At 55.9% G+C, this 10000-nt stretch overlaps 1 non-coding gene across 1 annotated transcript in view; it reads right to left on the bottom strand.

The window, feature by feature from the left end:
* Nucleotides 1–1053, bottom strand: part of LOC124593319 — a 1910-nt gene extending 857 nt beyond the window's left edge. Inside the window, exon 1 of the ribosomal RNA XR_006977966.1 lies at nucleotides 1–1053. This exon is cut by the window's left edge and continues 857 nt beyond it. This is a non-coding gene — a ribosomal RNA (small subunit ribosomal RNA).
* Nucleotides 1054–10000: the final 8947 nt, after the last annotated feature.

Here is a 10000-nt window from a genome sequence, read left to right as displayed (position 1 = left end):
ACTTGGCAAATGCTTTCGCTTCTGTTCGTCTTGCGACGATCCAAGAATTTCACCTCTAACGTCGCAATACGAATGCCCCCGCCTGTCCCTATTAATCATTACCTCGGGTTCCGAAAACCAACAAAATAGAACCGAGGTCCTATTCCATTATTCCATGCACACAGTATTCAGGCGGGCTTGCCTGCTTTAAGCACTCTAATTTGTTCAAAGTAAACGTGCCGGCCCACCGAGACACTCACTCAAGAGCACCCTGGTAGGATTGCAACGGGGTCCGCCTCGGGACGCACGAGCACGCACGAGGCGCGTCGCACGCCTTCAGCTCGCCCCACCGGCAGGACGTCCCACGATACATGCCAGTTAAACACCGACGGGCGGTGAACCAACAGCGTGGGACACAAATCCAACTACGAGCTTTTTAACCGCAACAACTTTAATATACGCTATTGGAGCTGGAATTACCGCGGCTGCTGGCACCAGACTTGCCCTCCAATAGATACTCGTTAAAGGATTTAAAGTGTACTCATTCCGATTACGGGGCCTCGGATGAGTCCCGTATCGTTATTTTTCGTCACTACCTCCCCGTGCCGGGAGTGGGTAATTTGCGCGCCTGCTGCCTTCCTTGGATGTGGTAGCCGTTTCTCAGGCTCCCTCTCCGGAATCGAACCCTGATTCCCCGTTACCCGTTACAACCATGGTAGGCGCAGAACCTACCATCGACAGTTGATAAGGCAGACATTTGAAAGATGCGTCGCCGGTACGAGGACCGTGCGATCAGCCCAAAGTTATTCAGAGTCACCAAGGCAAACGGACCGGACGAGCCGACCGATTGGTTTTGATCTAATAAAAGCGTCCCTTCCATCTCTGGTCGGGACTCTGTTTGCATGTATTAGCTCTAGAATTACCACAGTTATCCAAGTAACGTGGGTACGATCTAAGGAACCATAACTGATTTAATGAGCCATTCGCGGTTTCACCTTAATGCGGCTTGTACTGAGACATGCATGGCTTAATCTTTGAGACAAGCATATGACTACTGGCAGGATCAACCAGGGAGCTGCGTCAACTAGAGCTGAGCAGCCGGCCGCCCGGGAGTGTGTCCCGGGGGCCCGCGCGAACACGCAAGCGTCCGCTCAATTATTCTGCAAACAGGAGGAGGCTGAGCTCCCCTGCACAATACACCTCGAAACCCTCTCAGGTCCCGGCGGCGCGCAGCGCCGTCCTAAGTACTTGGTCGGGTTCGAGAGAGGCGCAATCGCCCGGAGTTTGGCGAGTAGACGCTTTAGGTGCGACCACCCGTGCTCCCAACTGAGCTTGCCGCTGCCGACAGAGGCCCGGGAGCGTGCTGTCGTGGCATTGCCGGCGGGAGACAACACGCGCCACCTACGGTGGCCGGCAGCTCCAACGCCAGCGCCACAGAAGGACAAAAGCCCCACTTGGGTGCCGAAGCGAACACTCCCAGCACAGCGCACGCGCCAACACGTCCGCACAGCTGCGATACAATCCACCTGCGAGAACCGCAGAGGCGACCGAGCAGCAGACGGCGTCGCGGCGCCGAGCGCCGGGCGGCGGCGCATCCTCAGCGCACACAGTCCTCAATCGGACCAGCACACTGCAGATGTCCACCGCGCTTCGCACCGGGCCCGCGAGGACCTACTTTGGCCGCACGGCGCCGCGTGCAGGGTGCGCCGGCGCGCAGCTGCGCCGCCTGCCGCCTCCGTCGGCCGGCGCGCCTGCCACTGGCCGCCCCCACCAGCCGGCTGTAGCGCGTGCGCCCACGCACCGCGCGGCCAGCACGCCGGGAGGCCCCCCCTCACCGGCCGGGGACGGTCCCACCCAGCCACCGCCGCGTATCGCTTCACACCCACATGCCATTCACGTTCGTGGGCATGGTGGGTATCGCTGAAACAACCGGTTGGTAGCTCAACCGATCGTCGCCATCACTGATTCACCTCTAGCGAGAACAACCGCACCACAACGGTTTACCAGTTGTTCATTTGCGTAACGTCACCAGCAAACGTAGACGTCCATCGCCATTTGCAAATTCAACGATTGTTGCATGCCTGTGTCAGGTGTCACGACACACTATGTCTGCCCACATACACGCAACAACATGTGCACGCTTCGCGAACACGTGGAAGGTGGCCCCCGTACGTATGCGATGTCCATTGCGCGAACGACTGTCAACCGGCCTCTGTCGCATGTCGCAGATGTGGAACGCAGTGCACCATGCTATCACGGTGTGTGAGAAGAGACGACTACGTCTGACAACACGCGCCACTACATCAACAGACGGCTCATGCTGATCGCCATCCACGGCATACCATACTGCAATCCAGCTCTTATAGGGAGACGACACGTAGCTGAGTGCACAATATTTGGACCGTATGGTTCGCCGTTGTTGGCGCAGTCGTGGTACGGTCACACATGTACCACGATGTATCATTCAGTACATGAGGACCAATGTGCAGTACAGTGTGTGATTTGGACGTACAACATCAGCGGACAGTTGACACAAGCCGTACCACAACGTAGGCTGTGCTTCGCCATGCGAATGCCAATGAACAACTGCGAAGGGCATTGAGCATGTACGTCCTGCTGCCATCCGCATTACAGTGTATAGCTGCAAGGTGTTTAACATGAAGCGATACTCTGGGGACCGGGCAGTGCGAGTAGCAAACTATATTGCGGGGGTTGCAGTTAGGCAACACTACACTAATTTAACGCGTCGTATGACAATTACAGAGCAGGTTAAGGCCCAACGTGTGTTGGGTTAAGGCCCAACGTGTGTTGGGTTAAGGCCCAACGTGTGTTGGGTTAAGGCCCAACGTGTGTTGGGTTAAGGCCCAACGTGTGTTGGGTTAAGGCCCAACGTGTGTTGGGTTAAGGCCCAACGTGTGTTGGGTTAAGGCCCAACGTGTGTTGGGTTAAGGCCCAACGTGTGTTGGGTTAAGGCCCAACGTGTGTTGGGTTAAGGCCCAACGTGTGTTGGGTTAAGGCCCAACGTGTGTTGGGTTAAGGCCCAACGTGTGTTGGGTTAAGGCCCAACGTGTGTTGGGTTAAGGCCCAACGTGTGTTGGGTTAAGGCCCAACGTGTGTTGGGTTAAGGCCCAACGTGTGTTGGGTTAAGGCCCAACGTGTGTTGGGTTTAGGCCCAACGTGTGTTGGGTTTAGGCCCAACGTGTGTTGGGTTTAGGCGCAACATAGGTTAGGTTTAGGCGCAACATAGGTTAGGTTAAGGCGCAACATGGGTTAGGTTAAGGCGCAACATGGGTTAGGTTAAGGCGCAACATGGGTTAGGTTAAGGTACAACATGGGTTAGGTTAAGGTACAACATGGGTTAGGTTAAGGTACAATATGGGTTAGGTTAAGGTACAATATGGGTTAGGTTAAGGTACAATATGGGTTAGGTTAAGGTACAATATGGGTTAGGTTAAGGCGCAACATGGGTTAGGTTAAGGTACAATATGGGTTAGGTTAAGGCGCAACATAGGTTAGGCTAAGGCGCAACATAGGTTAGGTTAAGGCGCAACATAGGTTAGGTTAAGGCGCAACATAGGTTAGGTTAAGGTACAATATGGGTTAGGTTAAGGTACAATATGGGTTAGGTTAAGGTACAATATGGGTTAGGTTAAGGTACAATATGGGTTAGGTTAAGGTACAATATGGGTTAGGTTAAGGTACAATATGGGTTAGGTTAAGGTACAATATGGGTTAGGTTAAGGTACAATATGGGTTAGGTTAAGGTACAATATGGGTTAGGTTAAGGCGCAACATGGGTTAGGTTAAGGTACAATATGGGTTAGGTTAAGGCGCAACATAGGTTAGGCTAAGGCGCAACATAGGTTAGGTTAAGGCGCAACATAGGTTAGGTTAAGGCGCAACATAGGTTAGGTTAAGGCGCAACATAGGTTAGGTTAAGGCGCAACATAGGTTAGGTTAAGGCGCAACATAGGTTAGGTTAAGGCGCAACATAGGTTAGGTTAAGGCGCAACATAGGTTAGGTTAAGGCGCAACATAGGTTAGGTTAAGGCGCAACATAGGTTAGGTTAAGGCGCAATACGGGTTAGGTTAAGGCGCAATACGGGTTAGGTTAAGGCGCAATACGGGTTAGGTTAAGGCGCAATACGGGTTAGGTTAAGGCGCAATACGGGTTAGGTTAAGGCGCAATACGGGTTAGGTTAAGGCGCAATACGGGTTAGGTTAAGGCGCAATACGGGTTAGGTTAAGGCGCAATACGGGTTAGGTTAAGGCGCAATACGGGTTAGGTTAAGGCGCAATACGGGTTAGGTTAAGGTACAATACGGGTTAGGTTAAGGCACAATATGGGTTAGGTTAAGGTACACATTGTTGTACGGAAAGGTGTTTTTGGGGGGGGGGGGCCGGTTTGTTGATTGTGAATATCGTAAGTAAATGACTGCGGCATCATCTGATTTGCCACGTCAGGGTGCACCTTTGGCTCATAACAGGCGGCGCTCTGATTCCATGCTTGTGGCAGACCTGTGTCTTTCATTCCTGCCATTGTTTGTGTGGTGTGACAGGAGGCAGTATTGTGATGTTGGGTGCACCCCTGTGTGGGACATGTGTGGGTGTTGGTGGCTTAGCTGAGCAATGGTGGTTGTCGGAAGGGTGGGATATTCTGTTTTCCGAGTGGACCTCCCGGTCTGGTTATGATAGTGTGGATTGTCTAATGTGGCAGAGAGGATGCACTGGGTGGTGTTCCATGCTGGTGCTTACATATTGTCTGTGTGCCTGTTACAGGCAGAGAGTAGTGCGTGATAAGAGTGTCTGGCTGACGTGTGATTGTGAGCAGAGTCTTTCAGCATGTATACGGACAGGTCTATACATTATCTGTATTCTGATGGCTCTATCTATTACTAATCAGCGCCGTGTATACGTTTAATCCGGTTCCAGTCGAAACTATTGTATCTCTGTACATTAGTGACACGGCGAGCCCGCTATGTAGTTACTCGTCTCGGCAGCTTCCACCGGTGTATGGCAAATGATTATAAGGAATCAGTCTAGTCGTCAATACCGATAGTCTGACGTCACATGTCTGGGGTGGGGGACGCTGCGCCCTTCCGGTGGGTCATGGCCTAGGAAGACTCTTCCCACGCAGGGGGGCTTGGACTGTCATTGACTCTTCCGAGTAATATACTTGCCGTACGTTTTTGTGACTGCGAGTGCAACGCTCACCGGTACCGACATGGATGGAGCGCCTCCTAGCTGCCGCTGAGCATCTGCATTCGTACAGAGAGCAACGCGATCGCGTCTGTAGCTCGTACGTGGTACAGCTGGCAGCTCATGTATATGGACAGCGGGAATGTCGCATATTGGACATAACTCTTTTTTTTTTTTTTTTTTTTTTTTTTTTTTCTTTATTGTAATTTGGACACCCCATACAAGGTGGGCTGGCAGCGGAACAGTGTACTCCGCTCTTCAGCCATAGGCAGTACAAGAAAAAAGAAAGGGAGACAGACAAGTAACAGAATGGCGGTTAAAAAACAGGAGATACAATGGTTAAAAAACATGAAGCCGTTCACACTTGACGAAACAAACAAGAAAAACCGTCGGCACTGGGCACAAGCACTGACGAGGTAGATGACACACGTGAACGAAGGAGCGTGGACGGCGAAAAACACTGAGGCACAGACACGACGGCACAGACACTAATCCGAGGGCGATGATCTCCGGCGCGCGAAAGTTCACGATGCGTGTGCGAGTCCGGGGACCTGCCAAGAGAGGAGGAGGAGGAGGAGGAGGAGGAGGAGGAGGAGGGGGAGAGGGAAAGCGAGAGGGGTGAGCAGGGACGCCACGGGCAGGGGAAAAGAGGGGGGAGGGAGGAAGGGGGAGGGGAAGCCCGGAAGAAGAGGGGTGGAGGGAGGGGATGGGGGAAAAGGAGAGAGAAGGGAAGGGAAGAGAAAGGAGGGAGGGTGCCGCAGGGAAAGGACACCAGGAGGGACGGGGGGCAGGGTCAAAGTTGATAGGAGGGGTAGATGGAGGGGACGAGGACATCATCAGGGAGAGGGAGCTGGCGGAAACCACCTTGGGAGAGGGTAAGGAGGGTGGAGAGATGGAGACCGGGTGGGACATGGGAGTACAGGCGCGGCAGCGGGCGGGGGTGGGAGAGGATCGGGGAGACGAGCGGGTGAGGAGGATCGAGTTTACGGGAGGTGTATAGGATGCGTAGCCTTTCGAGGAAGAGGAGGAGGTGGGGGAAGGGGATAAGGTCATACAGGATCCGCGTGGGGGAAGGGAGACGGATGCGATAGGCAAGGCGGAGAGCATGGCGTTCAAGGATTTGGAGGGATTTATAAAAGGAAGGGGGGGCGGAGATCCAGGCAGGATGGGCGTAACAGAGGATAGGGCGGATGAGGGACTTATAGGTGTGGAGGATGGTGGAGGGGTCCAGACCCCACGTTCGGCCGGAAAGGAGCTTGAGGAGACGGAGGCGGGAACGTGCCTTGGCTTGGATTGTCTGGAGATGGGGAGTCCAGGAGAGGCGACGGTCGAGGGTGACGCCAAGGTACTTAAGGGTGGGGGTGAGAGCGATGGGACGGCCATAAACGGTGAGATAGAAATCAAGGAGGCGGAAGGAGGGAGTGGTTTTGCCTACAATGATCGCCTGGGTTTTGGAAGGATTGACCTTGAGCAACCACTGGTTGCACCAAGCGGTGAACCGGTCAAGATGGGATTGGAGAAGGTGTTGGGAGCGTCGCAGGGTGGGGGCAAGGGCAAGGAAGGCGGTGTCATCGGCAAACTGGAGAAGGTGGACGGGGGGTGACGGCGGCGGCATGTCCGCCGTGTACAACAAGTACAGAAGGGGGGAGAGGACGGAGCCTTGGGGCACACCGGCGGAGGGAAAAAAGGTGTAGGAATCGGTGTTATGGATGGTGACATAGGAAGGACGGCGGGAGAGAAAGGAACCGATCAGACGAACGTAGTTAATGGGAAGGGCGAAGGTTTGGAGCTTGAAGAGGAGACCGGAATGCCATACGCGGTCATAGGCGCGTTCGAGGTCAAGAGAGAGGAAGATTGCGGAGCGACGGGAATTGAGCTGTTCGGAAAGGAGATGAGTGAGGTGAAGGAGAAGATCGTCGGAAGAGAAGGACGGCCGAAAGCCACACTGGGTAACGGGGAGGAGACGGTGCTGGCGGAGATGCTGGTGGATGCGGCGGGTGAGGATAGATTCCAGGACCTTGCTGAAGACCGAGGTAAGGCTGATGGGACGGTAGGAGGAGACGGCGGACGGCGGTTTGCCAGGTTTGAGGAACATGAGGATACGGGAGGTTTTCCACAGGTCGGGGTAGTAACCGGTGGACAGGACTACATTGTAGAGCCTGGCCAGGGTGGAGAGAAAAGAGACAGGAGCTTCACGAAGGTGACGGTAGGTAACACGATCGTGACCAGGAGCGGTGTTGCGTTTGGTGCGGAGTGTATCGATGAGATCCTGTGTGGTGATGGGGGCATTAAGGTCCGTGTGTGGAATGTTGTCCAAGTACTGGAAACCAGGAGCGAGGGGAGGGACAGAGGTGTCAGTTCGATCGCGGATATCTGGGAAGAGGGAGTAATCGAACTGGGGATCATCAGGGATGGAAAACACATCGGACAGGTAGGAGGCAAAGTGATTGGCCTTACTAAGGGCGTCAGGGAAGGGGTGATCATCGTGGAGAAGAGGATAGTAGGGGGAGGGTTTAGTTCCGGTAAGGCGACGGAAGGCGGTCCAGAACTTGGACGAGTTTATAGGGAGGGTAGCATTTAAACGGGTGCATGTCTGTCGCCAGTCCCGGCGTTTCTTGGCCGCGAGCAAATTTCGAATGTGTCGCTGTAGTTGCCGGTGGCGTCGTAGGGTGTCCGGGTCACGCGTGCGGAGGAAGGCACGGTAGAGACGACGGGATTCACGGAGGAGGAGGACGGCCTGTGGTGGTAAGGTAGGACGGTGGGGGTGGACGGCAACAGTAGGGACGTGGGCCTCCACGGCCTCAGACAAGATCTGCTGGAGAAAGGAGGCGGCATGGGTGACATCATCGGGACGGCGGTAGGCGAGAGGGTGGCTATCGACCTGAGTGGAGAGGGTATCCCGGTAGGCATTCCAGTTGGCACGGGAATAGTCATGGATGTACTTAGGGGGAGGGTCATGACGAGGGTCGGGGCGGGGGCGACGGCCGTCTGACACGGTGAGGAGGACAGGGAGATGGTCGCTACCAATAGGCTCCAGGACATCCACCGTAATGCGACCAAGGAGGTTGGGGGAGGAGAGGATAACATCGGGAGTGGAGTTGGATTCGGGACGGGTGTGCTGGGGGATGGGGATGAGGTCGCCTTGAAGGGAGGAGAGGAACCGATGCCACCGCCGTAACTGGGCAGCGGAGCGACTATGGATGTTGAGGTCGGCGGCGATCACATAGGAGGAGAAGGTACGGTCGATGTGGGAGAGGAAGTCGAAAGGAAGAGGGGCGTTGGGGCGGACATAGATGGTGGCACAGGTAATGGTAAGGCCGGGGAAGAAGAGACTAAGGATCAGGTGTTCGGTGGGGTCGGGAAGGAGAGGCTGGAGCCGAACGGGGATCTGGCGGTGGTGGCCAATGGCAACTCCGCCACGCGCAACTGGGAGGGGATTATCGGAGCGGTGGAGGAGATAGGGGGAGGTGTGGATGGAGTGGTGGGGTTGGAGGAAGGTTTCATTAAGGAGGAAGGCATCCACACGGTGGGTAGCAAGGGTGTGCAGGAAGAGGTTCTTGTTGGCGGGAAGGGAGCGGATATTGTTGAAAAGGATACGATGCTGTCGCGCCATTGGAAGGACTTAGACGAGGGTGTCAAGGCGGGAGAAGGTGAAATGGGCCTGGTTATTGGAAAAGGTGGCGTACATTTTAAGGTGGAATATGGAACGGGCGGCGAGGGAGATCTGTTGTAAGGTGTGGGGGCGCTGAAAGGGATGGACGTTTTGGAGGACAATGGTGAGGAACCTGATGATGTCCTCAGCAGTGGGGGGGGGACGAAGGGAATTGCCAGGAGGGGTGGGGGCGTCCAGGGGACGGACAGGGACGGTGAGTTCAGGAGTGGTAGGAGGAGGTCGGGCTTTACATTTTTGGGAGTAGGTGGGGTGGGGGAGGCTGCAGGTATTACAGGAGGGAGGGGATTGGAGGTTGGGGCACTGCCGGAGGAAGTGCGCTTGCCGACAATGCGGGCAGGTGGGGGCCTCGCGGCACTCGGCTGTTGGATGTGCATTGTAGCGCAGACATCTCTGGCAGCGCAGGGATTGAGGGGGGGAGCGGGAGGGGTCGACTTTGAACCGCTGATTGAAGAGGAGGGCACCCTCCTTCAGGAGACGGTCAATGGAGGGGGCGTCCTCAGAGAAAACCCGCATAAGGCGGGTGGGGCCGGTCGCGTTGAAAATGCGGCGGACTGCCCGCACCTCCAGGGTGGGATGGGCCTTCAGCTCCGCCAGCACCTCCTCCTCCGTGATCGACGGGCTAAGCCGAGTGATCACGGCGGTGAGGGTCGGCGGGCGACGCGGGGGTTGGGGTTGGCGGGTAGGAGATGGGGAGGGAGCAGGGGTGAGGGTGGCGTGAGGACCAAAACGGGTGATGGGGAGGCGGGAGAGGATGTCCGTATGGAGGGTGGGGCTGGGGGAGGAGATAAGAACAGAATCCCGTCTGGGAGTAAGGAGAGATATGGGGGCGCCAGGGAAATGTTGGCGGAGGAGGAGGGAGAGATTCCGGGCCTCGAGGAAGGAAGGATCGGGATGGGACAGGAGATATTTGTAGAGACCGGGTGGGGAGGAGGAGGAGGAGGGAGCGGGGCCTGGTGGGGAGACGTCCATGGCATTTTGGGGTGGGGATGGGGGGCGGGGTGGAGCCTTTTTCGGAGCAGAGGAAGTGGAGGCGCCACTAGGGCGTTTGACAGCGGCAGATGGGCGGGTGGTGACATGAGGGACGGGAACGATGGGGAGGTGGCGGGAAGGGACAGGTCCCGGCACGGACGCAGCAGTCGGCGCCGGAGA

The sequence above is a fragment of the Schistocerca americana genome, unplaced genomic scaffold, assembly GCF_021461395.2.
Source record: "Schistocerca americana isolate TAMUIC-IGC-003095 unplaced genomic scaffold, iqSchAmer2.1 HiC_scaffold_98, whole genome shotgun sequence".
Classification (NCBI taxonomy): domain Eukaryota; kingdom Metazoa; phylum Arthropoda; class Insecta; order Orthoptera; family Acrididae; genus Schistocerca; species Schistocerca americana.
Note: the sequence above shows the minus strand (reverse complement) of the source record. Positions and strands in the feature narration are given on the sequence as shown.